This window comes from Gossypium arboreum, chromosome 3 (genome assembly GCF_025698485.1).
Source record: "Gossypium arboreum isolate Shixiya-1 chromosome 3, ASM2569848v2, whole genome shotgun sequence".
In the NCBI taxonomy this organism is placed as follows: Eukaryota; Viridiplantae; Streptophyta; class Magnoliopsida; order Malvales; family Malvaceae; genus Gossypium; species Gossypium arboreum.
This window is the reverse complement of record NC_069072.1, coordinates 119,318,726-119,341,935: the sequence shown is the minus strand read 5'-3', so window position 1 is coordinate 119,341,935 and position 23,210 is coordinate 119,318,726. Positions and strand designations below refer to the sequence as shown.

At 36.2% G+C, this 23,210-nt stretch overlaps 1 non-coding gene across 1 annotated transcript; it reads left to right on the top strand.

Annotated features, from left to right (window-relative positions):
* The first annotated feature begins 18,342 nt into the window (after positions 1–18,342).
* Positions 18,343–18,449, top strand: LOC128290778 (small nucleolar RNA R71). The gene has a single exon (XR_008280565.1). It is a non-coding gene; the product is annotated as a small nucleolar RNA R71 (small nucleolar RNA).
* Positions 18,450–23,210: the final 4,761 nt, after the last annotated feature.

Genomic DNA, 23,210 nt, shown 5'->3' with positions numbered 1-23,210 from the left:
GTAAATGGGATATCCATCGAGATTCCGAGAAATTCAACAGGTTTAAAATGAGATAAAGGAATGGAAATACTTGAATTGATGAGCTCATCTAAGATGATTCTTATATTGTATCACTATGAGACTAACTTGATGTTTGAGTCCACGTGTTAGGCAAAATAATCTATGCTTGATGGATTGTATAGCTAATGTGGTTGTATGTTAATTAACCGGTAAGTTTACTTTCCTGTTATTCGAATTTACTAAGCATGCTAATGCTTACTCCCCTTCCATTTCCCTATCTTATAGAACTCGTGGACTTGTGAAGATTGGAAGACGAATGAAGCACTATATACACTATCAACTTGTCTCGCTATGGTATATAGAAACTTTCATTTTGTTATAATGGCATGTATAGGGACCTTGTTCATATTGTTATATGTGTCATTGGATTTGCCAAAGTAATGGCTTTAATTGCTATGTTAATTTATTTTGTATATGGCTATGAGATGTGGCCATTATTGAGGTGGGTGGTAACCCTACTATTTTGCATGGTAATGCTTAAATGTTCCATGTGATGTGTTGATGTGGTTATCATGGATGGATACATGAAATGAGGCCTAATAACTTGAGAATGTTTATGGCATAAAATGGAATGTGGTTATGTTATGGCCTAAGTGTAAAATGTGGAATACAATAATGGTAACCTTTAATTCAAAAAGGGTAACTTAGTATGCATTGAGCAAATGAGACAAGGTCAATATGAAATAAACAATGCTCAAGTGGTTAAGGGTATGCTTAGACCATGTAGATATCATTAAGATTAATGGTTGTGAACATGGGTGAAAAAGTATGACCAATGGCTTGGAAAATAGCCTTCAAATGGTCCACACAGGTAGACACACGGCCATGTGTCTAGGCCGTATGTGACATATGGTTTGCCCCCATGGGCGTTTTGTTCAACCGTGTGTCCCCTATACCCTATTTTTTTTCAAGTCAGTATGCATGGTAGTAAACACACGAGCAGAGACACGGTCATATGTCTTAGCCGTGTGGAGGACACGGCCTTTAGCCATGAGCATGTGCCTTGGTCGTGTGCCTCAAATTGGATGCTGACATCATAAACAAAATGTTAAGGTTTTTGGACACGGGCAACGGCACGGGTGTGTCTAGGCCGTGTGATGGACATGGGCCAAGGACACGGGTGTTTGCTCAGTCGTGTGAGAATCCTTCTAAGTTCGAAATGAAAAATAAATCCACACAGGTAAGAGACAAGGGCGTGTCCCAAGAACACGGGCGTGTGCCCTGCCTCCACACGAGCTTGTGAGGCTTAAAACATGAAATTTTCCCAAGCCTTCCTCTAATTTCCTGATTTAATCCCAATCCTTTTCCGATGGTAGCTTTGGGCCTCGTAGGCCCATAATAGGGACAATTTGTGTATGTATGAATGAGGTTGTTTTAAAGAAAATTTTATAACCCAGTTTTTTCATGAATGACTGTGTATGTGTTTGGTAATGCCTCGTATCCTATCCCATTCTCGGGTACGGGTAATGGGTGTTACATGGAGAATGTCTATTGTTTAATTGATGAGTTGGTATATATATGTCATCTTGGTTGATAATTATGGCATGTAATTGTTTCCTTGGATTTGAGGTACTTAAGGTACTAGTAATATCTTGTTGGATGTAGTTAATATGGTTAAATTGGTGTATGTTTTGAAATCACTAAAATTGGTATGTATTAATGTATCTTTAAATAGCCAAAATGGTATGGTTGTTATGTATCAATTATGTTATGTTTTGGCATGAAAACAAGTTAAGTGATAATTGTTTAAATATGCGCATGTATAGATGTTCTGGTTGATACTATAACCATTATGTTTTGGCTTGTAATTATGGTATTTTGACTGATTGAAATGGTTGTTCGGTTGAATATGTATGTAGCCTTATGATGGTTGATTTTGTAGTCTTTATGATGCTTAACTGATGGAAGTTGAAATGATATTTAAAATGTATGTAATGGTATGTTCTTTGACATGGTTAAATATGGTCATTTTGGTATATGGAATGTAGTTGACATATATGGTTAATGGTGCTAAATTTAAAATGGTCAATTTGGTAGTATGAGTGTGGATTTGATATTTAAACAAAATTGTAAGTTTTGGCTGAACTATGCATATGGTTATACATGTTTAACTGTTGTGATTGAGGTGCCTTTTCGACATATTGGTTGTTTGAACCTATACTTTACTTGGATAGCTTGTTGTTGCATGGTTTGGTGCATTTTGGGTTGCTTGATTATATGTGGAAAATTGGTTGTAGGTGTATGCATGATTGGGTGAGAAACTTTGGCTTGGAAATGGCCTATTTTTTGCCCACACGGCCAGAGACATAGGCATGTGTCTCAGCTGTTTGTCCTCTTTAGGTTTTTAAAAGTTGCACTTCGAGAGTTACACGGCCTGGCACATGGGCGTGTGGCTTGGCCTTGTGACCCATGTCTGGGAGTTATACGGGCTGGGACACAGCTGTGTGACTCTATTTCGAATGCCCACACAGCTTGGCCACATGGCCGTGTGACCCTTACAGTTTGAAAATTTTCTTCTTTTTCTAAAAAATTCTATATGTTTCTGATTTAGTCCCGACTTGTTTCAAATGTGTTTTTAAGGCCCCGAGGGCTCGTATAAGGGACAATATGAATGATATTGATTGATTTTGCTATGATTGATGCTGAGTTATTAAATGATTAAATTTTTTAATAGTTTTGAAACGTAAACTTTGGTAATACTCCATAACCCTATTTCGACAACGAATATGGGTTTGGGGTGTTACAATATCCCAAGGAACTCATATTCATTTAATGTACACATAGAAGATTGCATGCAACATATTCAAAAGATTCTATGCCATTTGGTTCACCTAAACTCTAAGCTATAACAACTATAATTAGTGACATAAACAAGATAGAAGTAAACTCAAAGAAGAGCAAAACAAGCTGGATACTCACAGATAATCCTAATGAGGTATCACTATTGCTACATGTACAACCCTTTCTTACTAATCGATCACTCATTGATTCCTCTCCAGCGAAGAACTCTTCCTTAAGCAAGATATCAGAGTAAAATAAAACAAGGGAAGAGGAAAAAAAAATCCCACTATAAAAGTTTCACTAGTATATATAGCTCATACAACTCTCGCTCAACTTACACATGGCTAACATGCAAAGCTAACTCATACTCTATTGGGGCCAAAATAATCTTTCTACGTTTATCACAAAATGAAATAATCCTTAAACTTTAGTTAATTCCTAACTGGACTTTAACAAGGACATGACTAAAACTGAGCAATAAACACACATGTTCAAGCAGAAAGTAATCGGGTCCATAATCCCACAATCCACTATTGGCGTATACTAACAGAAGGATATATCACATATCTTACCAAGAGAAAACACTGATTGGCGGGTGCCTATAATGACCACACCAAAACACAAAACAATTCAAAAACGCAACACTGGTGGATAGAACACAAATCAACATTTCCTTAACTTAATCTTAGCTAACTATTTGCCCATACAAACCATCATCTAAGACTTCGCTGGGTGGACTGTTACAACTCTCCCACCCTAAAAGGAATTTCGACCACAAAATTCTTACCATCAGGTACAACATCATCTTGATTTATCAAATATTAACACTAGTTCATACTTTCAAATGAGTCTTAGCATAATTTCTACTTGAAGTTCCCAGGGCAAAGTTCGATCTCCCAACAGTCCTTATTCTCATATCAGTTTGACTCTTACAAAATGCTTGTGTTGTTCAATCATGTTGGCCTCTAATTCTTGATGGACAATATCATACCAAATGTTTAGGTGACTCACATTCATAACAGGGTTTCTTCACATTCCAACAAATTCCTACATGGTTCCTTTTACAAGTATTATAGATAGGAGTCTTCATCATTTTCGATCCAACAAAAGTCTTCTTAGATGTAGTTTGATATTCACCATTATCACCATGACTTTTCACCACTTGAGACTGTTTTGCTAACTCATAAGAGGAGTTTCTCACATCATTAGGCTTCTAAAAATTTGTAACAAGAAATAGTTCATCATTCTCATGTTCACTTCTCTCTCCCTTCTAGCTTTTACTTTTATTTTGTACGATCATGTCCATCTTGTGAGCCTTGGCTATCATAGCTGCTAGACTCTGAACTTCTAAAGTTGCTACCAAAGCAAAAATTTCATCTCTTAGACCCCATTCAAACTTGTCACTTAGAGGTTTTTTGGTCTAGAACATATCCCTTACATATCGACTAAGGGAGAAAAACTCTCTCTTATATTCTATTACTGACATTTGCCATTGTCTAATATACAAAAATTCCTTCTTCATCTGCTTTATATACATCAGATTCACACACTTCTCTCTAAATTTTGTTACAAAGAAATCCCAATCTATGAGTTCTTCTGAGGTCACACTTATCAAAGTTCCCACCATTAACAAGCCTCACCTGCCAACAAAGAAACAATACATAGCAAACTATCTTCTGGTGTACACTTCAATTGTGTAAACACTCTTCCCAAGTGACATAACCATTGCTCTAATACAGTAGGATCATCACTTTGATCTTTTATAAATTCCTTAGCACCATCTTGCGTATCTCCCTCACAAGGTCTCCTTAAAGCTAATTTGCAACTGGCACAACAGGAGCAGTCGGCCCTTATTGTATAGCTTCTGAATGAGATTGAGGAGAAGGAATATCAGTAGTTTCCATAAATTGATCATACCATCTCTCTATCATCTTGACAAACACATATTTCATAGTATTACTAGTTGCTCATAAATCAACTGAAGGTTTTGAACCATGAGACTGAAGATTATTATTCTCCAATTATTCATCAACAGGATCACACGAATTCAAAGACATCATAAACTGCACATACGCAAACACAATTTAGATACTATAAGAGACTAGCCAAAAATACGTAACATGCATATTAGGGCGTGACTCAGCCTTTGGTTTTTTTGAGAATCGACTCAACCTAGGCTTTGATACCAACTTCTAATACCCCAATCTTCGACAACCGACTGAGGTGTTATACGTAATGCATACTTAAAACATAGTTCCAAAGCTTAACAATTGAACTAGGTAATAACTTAGAAAATAATTTCAAAAACACAAGTAACCAAACTGGCATACGCCATAATGTATACGCAGTTGAGTTTTAAATTTTCAGTTGAAAACCTTTTTTTTAAAAATACAATATTTTCTACTGTGGTCATAACATATAAAATAGTTTAGCGTATACAAATAGAAAACACTTTACATAACATAATTCATAAAATTCATTTAGTCCTTCAAGGAGCAACATTTAAATAAAACTATAGTTAGATAAAAGGTACTTTATTAAAGATTCGAATTCAAAACAGAAATATATGCCACCCCTAAAGATCATATGCAAATTAGAAAAAAAAACACAAGCGAAGCTCATTGTAGAAGTCACTCTTTCTAGCTGAGTCCCTTCCACAATCTACGACAGAGTACCACCTAGAAGAGGGGAAAAGTAAAAAAGGGGTATATCTAGAAGAACTTAGTAAGTTCCAAAAAAGAAAAGACTTAACCTTTTAGATGAAATACAAAATCAAGAATGATATTACAATTGTAAACTCATGCACATAGACTAGTACACCAACTTTACACACCGAGACATTCGAGCAGGCGCTCCCATATTATTGGCAAATACATAACCATGGAAGATAACATTTCCTCGGGCGTATATTTTCATCCTTACTCAAAAGAGAACTTAAACATTAACAGAACTGACACTTCCCAACGAAACATAACCTTTGCATTTCAAACATGTCATCATGCTGAATTGTATAGACATTCATTATGGTAGATTTTATATGCCAAATACCAATACTTAACAAATACGCTACATTTACAACACAAAAAAAGGGATCAGAACTTACCACTCAACAGCTTTCTTTTCTATCAGCAATTATACATAATATATAACACATATAAAGTCATATTAACTTACTATTTTTGACACATAACATATATCACATACAGAGTCATACTAGCTTACTCTATCAAATTCTTCATTGGGGTAAACCTCGAATCCTCTAATCACATATCAAAAAAAAATTTCACATCTCTTAATATTTCAAACGCATGTGTGTTCCCGTGAGTTCAGGGCTCTTTGCCATAGTTAAAAACTAACATGTCCTTCCGTTGGCAGTACCCATGTCGTTAAGCTAGTTAACAACTACCATGCCCTACCAAACCTAGCACTCATGCCAACTGGTTAGTAACTAACATACCTTACCAGTGGCTGCCAACTTGGTTAACAACTAACATATCCTACCAGTGGCCCAACATACACGCCAATCTTATTAGATCTGCCCTAAGTGTAGTATTTTTGTCTACATACACTTGTAATTTTTTTGAACAGATTGATTAATAAAACAAGTTCATTGATTACATTCATATACTTTCTATAATTTTCTTCACATGGTTTTGCATGCAAAGCAAAATGGAAGCAAATGTTGCTCATTAGTTGTCTAAATGTTTAACAAATACTAAGCAGTATTATGTGGTCAAATCATAGTACGAAAAGACAACTTGTATTAGTAGACGAACCTAAACCTGTCTTTAGTCTAATTGAAAATGAGCAAACCATTGTAAGACTAATATAGCGTTTATCAAGTCCGATTGGGGAGATAATTTCTGTAACAGCCCATTTTTCAATGAAAATCGGAACAGTGGTTTCAGGACCACAAATTCGATTAGAAAATAAAATTTATTTTTATTTGATTATGTGGTCTGTAATATGTTAGAAATGTCATGTGAAAATTCTGATAGGAAAATTTTATCAATTATGTGCTTAATTACGAGAAGGAATAAATCGCATAAAATGTAAAGGTTGAATTCTAGTAGCTAGAAGGATTAAATAGCTATGGAATTCAAAACATGAGGTCCTTATATGGTAATTAGACCATTAAAGAAAAGTATGTAGATATTTTAGTGACTCATCCATGGAAATTTAGAAAAAGGACAATGACTAAATTGGAAATTGAAATAATTTAATTAAGTAAAACATGATAAAAGAATTATCATCTTATTTTCTCATCTTCTTCTTCAAAAATACACAGAAACCCTAGGAGAGAGAGAAGAAACTTTCATGGCTTAATTGGGTAAGTTTCATTGTCTCGTTTTTAGTAATTTTGATATTTTTGAAACCGGGGTAACTTAATCTATCTATTTGGGGGATCAATTTAAAGAGTTATCAACGTATGGAAATTAGTTCATGGATGTATATGCTGAAAATTAGAAATTTATGGTATAAAATGGAAGCTTGTTGATAGATAAACAACTTTTACAAAGTGATTTTTGATGAAAACATGATTTAGGGACTAAAATCAATGTTGTGAAAATTGATGAAAAATTCTAAAATTTATAGAACATATGTGCTGTAAATTTTATATTGAAATTTCTATTAGGCTTGGAATAGGGAGTAAATTGCATGAATTTCATTTTCTGAGCCTAGGGACGAAATTAGAATTTATGGAAAAGTTAGGGGCAAAATGGTAACTTTTCCTAGGACATAAATTGAGTCCAAATAAATATGAAATGTGTGAAATTGATGATTAAATTTATTTATATAGACCTCCACAACACAAATTCAAGGTTAGATCGAGGAAAAGAAAAGGTTTCGGATTAGTAGATTTTATACACGAACCAGTGTCGAGGTAAGTTCGTGTAACTTAATCGAGCATGTAAATATGTTAACTTGAATGTTATGATTTTATGCACTATGAATTATATTTATGTGAATGTTATAAATATGTGAAATGATTACATGTTCAAAAATGTTGGAAAAAGGGTAAAGTCTCATTTGAATATTGAATTTCGATGGATAAATGTGCTTTCCCAAAATGAATGAGGTCCTACATTTATTGCTGACGAGATTTAGCTCGGACGAGTAATCTTATTGAGCTCATTATAGAAAGTTTTTAGCTCAGACGAGTAATCTTATTGGCCTCGTTATAGAAAGGATTTAGCCCGGATGGGTAATCTTGATGTAATCCCTCTCGAGCATATGTTACAATTAGGATTTAGCCTGGACTGGTAATCCTAATTGAGCTCTTCTGAGCATACGTTACATAAAGGATTTATCCTGGATTGGTAATCCTGTAGTACGATATGTGGCTTGAGAGTGTGTTCTTCAATTAAGTGCCCTAATGGGTACATCCGAATAAGAATTGACGGGTTATTGAATTGTACACCTTGAGTGTACTACTCGAGTATCCATCGGAATTTCAATGATTCAACGGGCAAAACTCTTGGCATGATAAGAGAATTATGGGATGAAATGAATAATGTCTTGAAGGAAAATTGTATAATGAGATCATCTATGTTCACTTGATGTATATGAAAATTTTGTGACAAACATGTTTGATTGAATGCATGTGTTTAGGAAATTTTGCCAAATGGATGGAAAACATGATATTGTATACTTTGATTTAATAAATGGGATTGGTAAGTTTAGTTTCCGTTATATGAACTTACTAAGCATGTAATGCTTACTCTATTTTATTTTCTCTTGTTTTATAGTGCTCGGAAGCTTGCGAAGGTTGGAGGTCATTTGTAACACCCCCAACCCGGCCCAGATGTTATGGCCAGATCTGACGTGTCACATGGACTTACGACTTAGTATGCATTCGCTGGTTTAAGTGATTGGGGTGGTCTTTGTAAAAACAGCGGTTGAATGAAAAGCCGGTTTATCAATCTTTAGGCTATCCATTTGTTGTGCTTGTTGAGTCTTGAAAACATTCATTAATTTGAAAACTCGCGCAGCTTAACACTAGCAGTTTCGTTATAGTATAAATATAATCAGAAAATCAAACCATAGCGGAAAAAAGAAATTTAAATAGCGGACTTATTACAACTTAAAACCCAAAATTAAATCAGAATATAAAAATAATAAAAATAAACTAACTTAGAAAAACCAACTTTGCAGATGACGTGGCCACTCTGAATCCCTCACAGCTCTAAGCCCACTATGGTTGGGGATTTTCTGCAGAGATGAAAATAAAGGGTGAGTTCGGTAAACTCAGTATGTAACATAACCCAACCATAGCCCAAAACAGATCAAACCTCAAAGTCAGACTTATCTGGGCCTTGGCTCAGTACAGAAATCAGAATGAAACCCATAGGCCCATAGTAGATACAGAACAAATATATCATGAATGCAGAAATCCCAACCCAGAGCCATCCATAACACCCCTGCATCACCTTACACCATGTGGGAGACTACTCGACCCACCCAACCACTACACACCACGAAATTGCAGCGAGGTGCGGATATTGTGTGAAGTCACCAGATATAGATATTGTGGCTAGGCCACGAGCGATATATATATATATATATATATATATATATATGTGACGAAGCCACCAGATTGCAGCGAAGCTGCCAGATATTGTGACAAAGTTACTAGAACAGATATATGTGGCGAGGCCACCAGATTGCAACGAGGCTGCAAGAATGCTTCCTCCATCAATATAAACCCATGTCCCATGCAACAGAAATAATATGTCATGGCATACGTATACAGAAACAGAACATCATGCTTTTCAGAAAAAAAATAACCCTAGGGGTAAAATTGTAATTTTGCATGCATAAGGGTATTTCAGTAATTATTACCTATTGTTAAGGTTTCATGCTCATTCTAATGTTTACCAAGTAATTAAAAGTACTTACCTCGTCTTTTTACCAAAGTTGGCCCGTTGGCCCATTGGCCCGTTTTCGGCCCATTAAGCCCAAAAATACCGTTGTGCACGAAAATGCACACTCTGCACTCTAATCATCCAAATGCACCATATTCATTAACAACTATTTCACGAGCGCTCGCACACTTGCGAGTTCACAAAATACCAACGTTTCGGTATTTCAGCTTTTACCGATTCAGTCTAAGGGAGGGTGTCGTTTACACACTTGGTTGATGACGATTGATGATGATATCTCCCACGTGATAATCCTACAATCGATCACTAACACATTAGACTTACGAATTAATGATAACTAACATAAATCCACATCAACTAACCCAATCATCACACAAGTTAGTCGTTTACGCATGAGGGGCAAAATAGTCATTTTACCCTCCAGGGGTAAATTGATAGTGTGATGACATCTTCGGCGGTCTCCAACCTGAGCTAGCTAAATTATCCTATAAGACATGGGAAAGGAAGGGGGGATAAGCTATATAGCTTAGTAAATCCATATGAAAATAATGAGCAACTCATGCTAGTCACATACTATGCTTGACAATATAAGCACAAGTTAATATAAAAATAGCTATAAATCTCAAGGTTGTAATATAACCTATTCACATGTTTACTTTCTTTTGATTTATCAAAATGATTTAACATTACTCGACTTTCAATCTAGCAGCCATAATTTCTCCATTGTAGCAAGTTTCATAATTAGCAAATCATTTTAAACATCTTAGTAAAAGTACACATTACTTATGTATATTCATGTTTTCATGCATATAGCTCAACATATTTCAAATTGTAATAACTCTTTCTTTCCATAATTTCTTAACAATTTTAATAGGCAATTAGGCCAATATTTCTTTTCACTCATAACCGATAAATCACAATTCAAATGAACAACATTTACTACCTTACCAATCAATTGGACCTCTAAGGTCTAACATATAGTCATCAACCATGTTTCCATGCATTTATACATCATGACCATAAATCAACAATCATAGGGCTATCGAAAAGTCACTTTTGTAGTGATCATAACTCACAATAGCATGAAGTCAATACTTAAAATCTTTACGTACATACTTGTACCATATCGTAACATAACCACTTACTTTCTCATCTTTGGCATACCCATTGAACATTTGGAATACTAAATGGATTGATCACAATTTTCGTGACAGGTAAGTTTTAAATATTTATAATTACTCGTTTTTGAAACTAACTATTATCGCAATGTAGGCAAGTGTACCTATCGAACAGTAGTATAGTTTTAGCAAGACCGGATTGTCGAACCCAAAGGAACTAAAAGTACTAGTAATGACTGTCTTTTTATTATCTAGCCTAAGAATAAGGTGGTTTTGTTTTAAGTAACTAATTAACTAATCTAAGAATTCACAGAAAGTAGAATTGGGGGATTACTTTTGGAAAATGATTGAATTAAGACAATACTTAAGGAAAAATCCACCTGGACTTCACTTATTATTCTGACTCTGAATCGGACGATTTATTCATTTAACTTGTTCCGTAGAGATCCCTAAGTTATGTTATTACCCTTATTCAAGACTAATAACATCTAATCCCTAGATTGAATAATTGAAACTTTTCTCTAATTACACCCTAGGGTTGCATTAACTCGATCTATGGATCCTTATTAGGTTTCACCCTAATCTGGCAAAATCTTGTCACCCTATCTCTAGGCGCGCAATCACCTCCACTTAATTATGACAAATGTACTCTTAGACAGGTTCTATTCCTCCTCTGAATAAGAGCTTATCTTGAATCAGTATCTTGGGATATCAAAACAAGAATTAAGAACACATAATTAAGAACAAGTTAAATATTTATCACACAATTCAGAAATTAATAACAAGGTTCACTTAGGTTTCTTCCCCCTTAGGTATTTAGGGGATTTAGTTCATAACTAAAAAGGAAAACACCTCAGAAGAATAATGAGTACAAAACATAAAGAAAACCCAAAACTCTTGAAGGGAAATTGAAGGGAGATCTACAGTCTAGATGATGAATCTGGCTTCTGAGATGGATCAATCGGCTTCCTTCGAGTAATTCCTTCCTTCCTCCCTGTGTATCCCCCTACTTTCCTCGTTTAGGCTGTATTTATAGGCTTTAGAATGCCTAGAAGCCCTCAAAATTGGCCTTTTTTGAATTGGACTCAACTTAGGCTCGGCAGGGACACGCCCGTGTGTGTCGTGCTTCGAATCTGCCAAATTGACATGATCGTGTGGTCTCCCCATGTGAGGAGGTCTAGGCCATGTTGAATTCATACTTTAGCCTATTTTTCTTTGTTTTTGGCCCGTTTCTCGTTCCTTTCACTCTCCTATGCTCTCCTAAGTATAAAACATGAAATTAAAGCATTAGGAGCATCGAATTCACCAATTCTAATGGAAAATCATCCATAAAATGCATTAAGCATGGGGTAAAAATATGTATAAATTACGGTTTATCAAATACCCCCATACTTAAGCATTTGCTTGTCCTCAAGCAAAATTCTCAACTCATAATCAAAATAAATTCTTCTCAACTTATAATTTCTATCGATAATATCTCAAAATAATCCATAGGTAATCATACATTAAGAATTCCACTAAAAGAACATCAAAGTTTCAATCATTCCAAGTTGAGCATTTTATTCTGAAAACATAGGTGTCTCCCTTCGTCTAAGTAATTACCTTGTATTCAAAATGTCACAGAGTTTTACATCTTCACTAAAGATTCACTCAAATCACTTGAGGTGTTTAAGGACAATAAATGAAGCACTCAATAGTCAATAATGAAAAGTCATTACCATAGGCTTGCACGAAAATCAAATCTCCACCACTATAATTTGAGATGATACATTAATCAAAAGGTCTTTAAAGGGTTGTAATGAGGCTTGGTTAGAGGGTGTGGTCACAAGCTGAAAGAACAGGTTAGAATCGAGACTGACTTGAAAAATGGCCTAACTAGAAAAATAGCTAGTCATCAATTGCGTACAACAGAGCTTTTCTCAGAATATGGAATTTAACTTCTTTAGCTCAGAAGATTACTACTATTAAGATGTATACATTTTTTTAAGAGCAAGTTAAAAACAAAGTAGAATAAAACTTAGCTAAGCATCTATTTCAATTCCAATCTCGACAAAAAATGGGGATCAAATTAATTTAGGGGATTTCAACAATAATGGGTTAAGGGTTAATATTAAGGGTAATACAAGAAATGCCTTATTAGCTCAATGGGGTTCACTAAGGGTTAATTGTGGAGGTAGGCTTTCCATGGCATGAGTGGGTTAATCCTAAGTGCCTTTCTCATTTTGACATATCAAATCAAATAGTGTGGTCTTAACATGCATAATCAAGCAAGTTCTAGAATAACAATTCAATACTGACACACTCAAAGCAATAATAAAAGTGAGCATGAAAGAATTAATAGATGCTCAAAAGGCTCAAAAATCTCACAAAAATTATGGCTTTTTAATGTTTAAAACTTGTTAATTCCAACTTAAAGTAATACCTAAACTTTGGGGAAAATAACCTAAAATTTTAAATTCTTAAAAATCAACTTATCATGCTTGATTCTCTCATGTCTTAAAATTTAAACAATCAATGCATAAATGCCTACGTTTTAATTCAGGATATATCAATCAAAATCATAAATCAATCAAAATTTATCTTAAATATGATATGAGAGCTTATCAAGAGAACAAGGCAGTCATTCAGGGATTTTTCTGATAATGACATGGATACCCCCCACACCTAAGATGTACATTGCCCTCAATGTACAAAGATAGATATAAGAATATAAAAATAAGATGGGGAGAGAAGTGAAACTTCCTGAGTGATGAATGAATTTCCTTAAACTGGAGTTTTGGAGAATAATCGGCGTGAGGGTGGAGGAGGATACTCCGGCGGTGGTAGAGGTTCATTAGTCCATAAGTCCTGCACCAAAAGAATATTATATCTAGTGGTAGCTATGGTCGTGGGCAAGCAGGACATGGCAGTTGTGGAGAACCTTTCCCGGTGGAGTTTTTAGTTCCTATGTGATGATGAGCTTAGGAGCTCTATATAATTGTGACAGAATCAGTAACTTTTTAGGGGGTATAAATAAGAAAAAGTATTCTGAATGAAATAAACGATATTGATAAATATAAAATAAAATTCTAAAATCTAATAAAAATAAAAAAAATAAGTTTTAAGAAAACTTAAAAACATAAAATAATAAATAAATATTTTTAAACATCTTCATCGTTGGATGGTTCACGAGGTGGCACTCGCGATAAGATGTGGAGGTGTTGATAAATCTATTGTAGAGTAGCATCAATGTTGTCAAATCATTGAAAACACTACTGCTCGAATCGAGTGAGGCGCTCAGAGATGTCAACATATGAAGCCGCCGCATGAACTAGACGAGAGAGTGGTGGTGGCTGAGTCGGTGGGTCCTCGTGCTATGGAGGGACATCATCAGGAATGTCCTCGTAAGCCTCCTTCTCGGTAGATTGGGCGAGACGATATTGAGGAGGGTAGGTTCCTCAACATTTTTCGATCATCCTCATGCTAAGCCTGCTCGAGATACCTTGTGGAGACATCTGGCCAATGAGGGTTAATGATGATTCTTGGGTTGCGGTGTTGAGGAGCCCGAAGTGTCGAGCCAACTGAAAAACATAGGGGCGAATGAAGATGACCCCCTTCCTATGCCGCTTCGTCTGGTGCTGAATCGCGAGGGCGATGAAATAGGTAAGGTCGATGTCGTGCCCGTGCGACATACACCATAAAAAGTAGGCGTCGTGAGTGTTGACGACGCCAGTGCTCTCTCGCCTTCCTGTAACCGTGTGAGCCGAAATGGCGTGTAGGTACCTCAGAGATAGAGGGAGAGCCGATGCCTTGGAGCGGCTAAGATTGTAGGTGGCCCCACCTAGTACTAGTGCATCCCAGCACCTGAAGGTGAACGATAGATGTGGCGGTTGAGAACATGTAAGTCATTCTCCTCCTTGAATTCCTCCGTATATAAACCTAGTGCAGTACCAAATTCTGGGACGTTGAGCTGATGGGTTAATCTGTCTAGGCGAAATTGCACCATGCCGGGATCATCATAGTTCGTCATCACTATCTGAAGATGAAATGTGGAGCATAATTCCATTGTAAGCTCGAGATACGTCGGCTCGATGATCCCAAAGAAAAGCTCCCAAGGTTCAGTGGTTAGGAGGGCTCGAATCACATCAGCCAACTGAACTTGTTCTATTATAGCCCAGTCGATGCAGCTGCCCGCAATTAAAGGTCGGGCCCGGAGTATTTGGAAGAGTTCTTCTTGAGGCTCGATGGGGAACCTCAGGAAAGGGTGACGAACTTTTGCGGTAGGACCCGAGGAAGATGAAACTCCCTTCCTTTTCTTTGAAACAGGGATATCAGCCTTTTTACCACGTGAAGACGACATTGTATACCTGTAAGTGGAAATATCAATTCGTCTTGATAAGCAGACAAAATGCGAATAATTCAAAAAGAAAAATGCATAAATATGTTCAGCCACAACTACTAAGTTTAACTAAAACAATAAGTTCAATGACCTATTTTTGTGGCATTAGCATGGTGATGTAAGTAAAAATGGAAATGAATGGAATGCAACATACTATATGAATGAATAAAAATGTCAACACAAAAGGCATGATTATTTCAACTATCCTAACCATGAATATTCACGTCTAACTAATTAAATGGAGTAGAGAAATCATGTAATGAGTAAGAATTTGAACATGAAAAAGATGATAACTTGTTCTATAAATGAAATTTCTGTGATAGAAAGATGAAAATAACATGAAAAATATAGATTACTATGATAAATAGTATTATAAATCAGTGAAATAAAAAAGAAAGGAATAAACAAATGCTAAAGAAAAGAGATTGGGCGTCGAGAATGAAGTTGGGAGCAGAGCACGGTTGTGGCAGGGAGGACGTGTGAACTTGCAGCGGCTAGGGTTAGGGTTTTTTTGGTGAAGAAGACAATGAATAGTGCAGCCTATTTATAGATTTTGGGGCACATGGCCAGGGAACACACCCGTGTTCCGCAATTTCAGCCCATGTGATTCGTGAATTTTGAATTTGGGCGCTTCTGAAAATTAGTCCATGCCCGTGTTCCTTGGGCGTGTTAGTTCACACGGTCGTGTCATACGATCGTGTCACACGGCTGTGTCTGGCATTGTTCGCTTCTCCCACGCCCGAGTATGTAGGCTTACGCTCATGTTAATTTAACCTGTTCGACCACAGGTGCTAGACACGGGCGTGTCTGACGCCCGTGTTAATTTGACAGGTTCGGCCATGGTTTCAAGGCGCGGGCATGTCGCACGCCCGTGTTATTTTGGCAGGTTCACCCACGGCCATATCGTACAGCCGTGGTGATTTATCATAACCCATGTTAGGGAAATATTTGCTCTATTTTCACACGGCCCTCAGCACGCCCGTGTGCTTTGCCGTGTCTATGTGGTAAACCTGTATTCAAGAGCTCCGTTAGTAAGTTAGGTGTTAAACACTAAAATTTAAAGAAGTTAATACAGTTAGTGCTCAAGTTGCCTCCCGAGAAGCGCTTATTTATAGTCTAAGCTCGACTTACCTCTCCATTGAATGGTCGTGGGGGTTTGAGTTTATACTCCTTATTCTTACTATCTTTCTCATCAAAATAAGGTTTTAGATGGGTGTTGTTTACCTTAAAAATGCCGAACTTGAGATGACTTACCTCGACTGTACCGAATGGGAAAATGCTAAGTACCGTAAGAGGAATTTCTTCATTCGGTGTGGTAATGACAATGTGAGGATCTGCGGCATCTAATAAGACTTTATCTCCAACCTTAAGTTGATCTCGGAAGGTGTTGAGCTCGTTCTGGCGTAGTTCTGGTTGATCGTATGTTCTTAGTTTATGCATCCGCCATTCATCTAGCTCCTCGATTTGTAGCCTTCGATCTCCATGAACAGGTCCTCTGCTACTTCTTGAGAATGACTCATGTGCTTCCTTCAGACTCATTTCCTGTAAAGTAGGTTGTACCATATTGTCGGTTTTAGTAGAATGGGTTAAACGATCACCTTCAATTCTGATTTGTTGCCACAATTGTGAGCTTGAAGGGTGATTGTTTCATCTTCCACACGGAGTGTGAGTTCACCTGTGCCAACATCAGTAATCATTTTAGCAGTTGCTAAAAAGGGCCTTCCTAAAATCAAAGGAGTGTTGCTATCTTCCTCTATGTTTAAAACAATGAAGTCAATGGGAAATATAAATTTATCGATTTTAACTAGCACATCTTCAATAATACCCCTAGGAAATCTTATAGGTTCGTCTGCTAATTGAATGCTCATCCTAGTCTGTTTTGGTTTCCCGAGACCTAATTGTTTGAACATTTTGTAGGGCATGACATTAATACTAGCCCCCAAATCCGCTAATGTATTATTAACATCTAAACTACAAATTAAGTAAGGAATCGTAAAACTCCCTGGATCTTTTAGTTTGTTGGTTAGTTTATTTTAGAGAATAGCTGAGCAAACTGCATTTAGCTCCACATGCGACGCCTCGTCCAACTTCCACTTATTTGTTAAAAGCTCCTTTAAAAATTTCATTGCGTTTGGCATCTGTGATAGAGCTTCAATAAATGGAAAGTTAATATGTAATTTTTTTTAAGAGTTTAAGGAATTTACCAAATTGTTGATCTAAGTGGTCTTTCCTTGTCGCGTTGGGGTATGACACACAAGGTTTATATTTGACATTCACTGATTTATTTTTATTATGACCTACCTCACCTTGACCTCTACTTACCATAGTTTCTTGCCTCGGTTCTAGCTCAGGCTCAACGAATCCTTCTTCATATTGAACATTAATCGCGTTGAGCTATTCCCTTGGGTTGGGTTCAGTATTACTTGGCAAGCTACCTTGTGGTCTTTCAGAGATTAGTTTAGAAAGTTGGCCTATATGAGTTTTGAGCCCTTAGATTGATGCTTGTTGACTTTTAAGTATTGTTTTGGTGTTCTGAAAACGGGTTTCTGACACCGAGATAAACTTTGTGAGCATCTCTTTAAGGCTCAGTTTCTTTTCCTGTTGATAGGGTAGCTGTTGAAAACCCAGAAGATTTTGTGGTCTTTGATTTCCTTGACCGCCCCACGAGAAATTTGGGTGGTTCCTCTAACCTGCATTGTAAGTGTTACTATATGGATTGTTTTGAGATCGAGGATTATTACCCATGTAATTTAACTGCTCGTTATCCATGTTGTGGCCATAAGGTTGGTATTCCGAATGGCTTGTTCCACCTCCACTTGCTTCGCACTGTATTACTGGGTGAACCTGTGAAGAACTAAGAAAACCATCAATCTTTTTATTTAGATGTTCTACCTAGTTTGACAGCATAGTAACCGAGTCGACGTTATAAACACCTGCTGTTTTAGTTGGCTTAGTCCTCATGACGCGCCACTGACAGTTATTCAGTGACATCTCCTCTATAAACTCATAATCATCTTCAGGTGTTTTATTATTGATGGTTCTGCCAGCAGCTGCGTCAACCATTTGTCGAGTTGAAGGATTCAGGCCATTAAGGAATGTTTGAACCTGAAGCAAAAGCAGTAACCCATGGTGAGGGCACCTTCTCAAAAGGTCCTTGTATCTCTCCCATGAATCGTAGAGTGTTTCTAATTCCATCTGCATAAATGAAGAGATATCATTACGTAATTTGGCCATTTTAGTCGGCGGAAAATATTCTAATAGAAATTTTTTAGTCATTTGCTCCCAAGTAGTAATTGACCCTCGTGGTAACGAGTTCAACCACTGTTTAGCTTTATTCCTCAATGAAAAAGGGAATAACCAAAGACGAATGGCATCATAAAAAACACCATTAATTTTAAATGAATCGCATAGTTCCAAAAAGTTTGCTAAGTGAGCGTTGGGATCCTCATCTTGCAAACCATCAAACTGAACAAATTGTTGTATCATTTGAATAGTGTTATGTTTTAGTTCAAAAGTATTTGCAGCTAAGCAGGTCTAACTATGCTCGATTCAGTTCCTGTTAAAGAAGGTTTAGCATAATCATACATAGTGCGTGGAGTAGGATTTTGATTAACCGCAATTACAGGAGGTAGCTGATTGTCTTGGTTTTTAGCCATCTCTTCGGTTGGGGGTTGAGTATCGTCCTCTTGCTCGTTCTCTATGTATCTTAAGCTTCGCCTTATTTCTCGTTAGTTTCTGCAAACTATGCGATCGATTTCTTCGTCAATGAGTAGTGGTCCGGACGGGTTTCTTCTAGTCATAAAATATAAAAACCTGCCAAGAGAAAGAAAAAGTAAATTAAAAAAATTAAATTAAATTAAATTGTAAGGAAAATAAATGGCTAAAGTAATAAAAATTGAGCGTTCCTAATATCTTAGTTCCCCAGCAACGGCGCCAAAAACTTGATCGCGATTTTCTTACAGGTAAGTTTTAAATATTTATAATTACTCGTTCTTGAAACTAACTATTATCGCGATGTAGTCAAGTGTACCTATCGAACAGTAGTATATTTTTAGCAAGACCGGATTGTCGAACCCAAAGGAACTAAAAGCACTAGTAATGACTATCTTTTTATTATCTACCCTAAGAATAAGGTGGTTTTGTTTTAACTAACTAATTAACTAATCTAAGAATTCACAGAAAGTAGAATTGGGGGATTACTTTTGGAAAACAATTGAATTAAGACAATACCTAAAGAAAAATCCACCTAGACTTCAGTTGTTATTCTGACTCTGAATCGGACGATTTATTCATTTAACTTGTTCCGTAAAGATCCTTAAGTTATGTTATTATCCCTATTCAAGACTAATAACGTCTAATCCCTATATTGAATAAGTGAGACTTTTCTCTAATTAACACCCTAGGGTTGCATTAACTCGATCTATGGATCCCCTTATTAGGTTTCACCCTAATCCGGAAAAATCTTGTCACCCTATCTCTAAGCGCGCAATCAACTCTATTTAATTATGACAATTGTACTCTTAGACAGGGTCTATTCCTCCTCTGAATAAGACTTTATCTTGAACCAGTATCCTGGGATATCAAAACAAGAATTAAGAACACATAATTAAGAACAAGTTAAATATTTATCATGCAATTCAAAAATTAATAACAAGATTCGTCTTAGGTTTCATCCCCCTTAGGTATTTAGGGGATTTAGTTCATAACTAAAAAAGAAAACACCTCAGAAGAATAATAAGTACAAAACATAAAGAAAACCCAAAACTCGTGAAGAGAAATTGAAGGGAGATCTTCAGTCTTGATGATGGATCCGGCTTCTGAGATGGATCAATCGGCTTCCTTCGAGTAATTCCTTTCTTCCTCCCTGTGTGTTCCCCTACTTTCCTCCTCTAGAGTGTTTTTATAGGCTTTAGAATGCCTAGAAGCCCTCAAAATTGGACTTTTCCGAATTGGACTCAACTTGGGCTCCGCAGGGACACGCCCATGTGAGTCGTGCTTTGAATCTGCCAAATTGACACGGCCGTGTGGTTTGCCCATTTGAGGAGGTCCAAGCTGTGTTGAATTCATACTTTGGCCTATTTTTCTCTTTTTTTGGCCTGTTTCTTGTTCCTTTCGCTCTCCTATGCTCTCCTAAGTATAAAACATGAAATTAAAGCATTAGGAGCATGAAATTCACCAATTCTAATGGAAAATCATCCATAAAATGCGTTAAGCATAGGGTAAAAATATGCATAAATTACGGTTTATCATGGATACATGAAAATTCTTTGCACATAAGTGCCACATATGTAGCTAAAGCTACTTCATATCTCATATCACATAAAAGCTCGCTCTCAAGCAAATCTCGGGCCTACTCACACAAGCTGATGGTCAAGATGTAACTATGCAGTACTGCTCACACAAACTGTCAGGTATCCGCAACACATGCCGAACTACCCAGCCAGTGGTAGACATGCGAGATCAGCACCTGAATCACATAATCGCACATATATCACAAATATCCTTAGTGACATGTCACTTGTATCCTATTCTATTCCTAAGGTTCAAATGGGATTTTTCTCACTTATTCGAATTTCGTCAAATACAACCATAGAATCAATCATTTATATCATACATTATCAAAGCATTTAGAATATTTAAAATAAAAACATAACATAGCATTATTTACATATGAACTTACCTCGACACCAAAATGGAAAAGAGGGACCTAACCGTCATTTACTCATTTTCCTTCGTTCTAGGCCTGAATATCATTTTATTTGATCTATAACATCACATTTAGCTCACTTATTAGTCACATTACCCAATGTGACCCAAAAATCATACTATGGCAAAATTACATTTTTACCCCTAAAGTTTGTCACAATTATGCTTTTGCCCCTAAGCTCAAAAAATGAAATTTATTCAATTTTTATAACATACAAGCCTAGCCAAATCATTTTCATAACTATAGCAGCCCACAATTTCCATTAAAAAACACTTTTACTACATATTTTATAACTTTTACAATTTAGTCCTTTTAGATGTTTTCACCGAAAATCACTTAGTAAATGTCATTTCTCTAACCATAAACATGCATAATCTATCATTAAACATCAAAATACAAAATTTTATAAAATGGTTCAAAACCTATATGTGACAGCCTTAAAACGACCCTAGTCGAAATGTGGTTTCGGGACCACAAAACCAAGGCATAAAAATAATTTAATATTTATTTTATTGCCTATAATGTGTGTTAACTCATGTGTGATATTTTTATGCTTTGATTTAGAATTATAGATGTGAATTTCACTAGAAAGGACCTAGTAATAAACTTTGAAAGTATGAGGGAAATGTGTGATGACTAATTAAAGGATGCATGCAAAACAATGGACTTGCATGTCAAATTTCCCCATAGTTAGTGGCCGCCATGACAAGGATTTATGGGCAAAAATCATGTCATGAAACATGTTTGGTAAATGGGTTATGATGGAAAGAATAAAATAAGGGTATGGAATAAACAATTAATGTTAGTAGATGAGAAACAAAAAAAAAAAAGTGTCCATCTTCCTCCATAGCTTGGCCGAATGTCCTAAAGGAAGAAAGAAAAATTTTGTTCATCTCTTTTCACTCTCTTGTTGGCCGAAAATACTAAGGTTAAGGAAGGAGTTTTGCTTCATACTTGGTTTGGAAGAGGATTAGGAAGAGGTTGGCTAAACTTGCATCAAGATTAAGGTATGTTTGAGGTTCATGCATGTTTTTAGTTGCTAGCTTAATGTTCTTGTTAGCCCATGGTTCAAATCCTTGTTATGTCATGGGAATGAAATTCGGCCAAAGTGAATGTGGTGTTAATGCCATTGCATGTTAAATGACAAGCTTGAAAGTGATACATGTGATGGAGGATTGAAGATTCTTAGATTTTCTTTTAGCATTTTTTTTGAATGAGATACTAAGTTCTTTGTTTCACCATGACCAAATTGAAATGGTGTGGTGTTGTGGTATTCGCCATGATATATCCATAAGTATAATTCATGCATGTTGCATGGTAAGTAAGATTTAAGCTTTGGAAATGTGTATATATTTGGATATAAGCCATTTGAGAATTCGCCCTTGCACCTACATGAATATATGTTTGCACATGATGGATTGGTATGACATATATACTAATTCAAAGTGTATATTTGCTTGTGATGATGTGTTGATTATGAAGTAAATAAGAGATGTGCAATGAATTACGATATGTAATGTGTTAGTAGTAAAATGTATGCTGCTTTTTTTTTTTTTGTGTGGTATTAAGTGTATATTCGCCACATGAGGGGTAATTAGTGTGCATGCATTCGGTTTGAGGCAAGCATATTGATGCCTATTCTTGGCTTAGAAAATTCGCTAAGAGGAATATTAACTAATGTGTTGAGTTCGATTTATGATTTCGTACATATGCAACTTTGATGCCTAATGTATATAAGGGCCAAGTACTTTGAACTTCACGTTGATGTTTGAATGTATTGAATTGCTTGTTGTGATGTAAAATGTGCATGACCATTGTGTATTTGAGCTAAAGGATGGCCATATGACCATTTACACTCCTTGTCATATTCGCCATAAGCTATCATGATGAGATTTTAATAAGTTAAATTTGTGTGAATTAGCTCAAGAGCAAAGGGAGCTAAATCCGATAAAGGGAAGGAAAAAGTAGTTGAATAGCCGTTAAATCGCCGACAACATCCAAGGTAAGTCTTCGAGTGATGACCCTACTTGAATTATATCAAAATTATGCTCCTTGTTTGTGTGGCCATTGAGCCGAAATAGTAAAGGTTGATAAATATTTTGTGTTAGAGCTTTAGTAACGAAAATGAACTATGGACGGTCTTGAATATTGATATATGTGTAAGTGAACATTGAAAATATATCCGGCTAAGACCAAGGCATTCGTATGAGTTGATATATCCGGCTAAGACCCAAGGCATTCGTATGAAGTTGATATATCCGGCTAAGACCCAAGGCATTCGT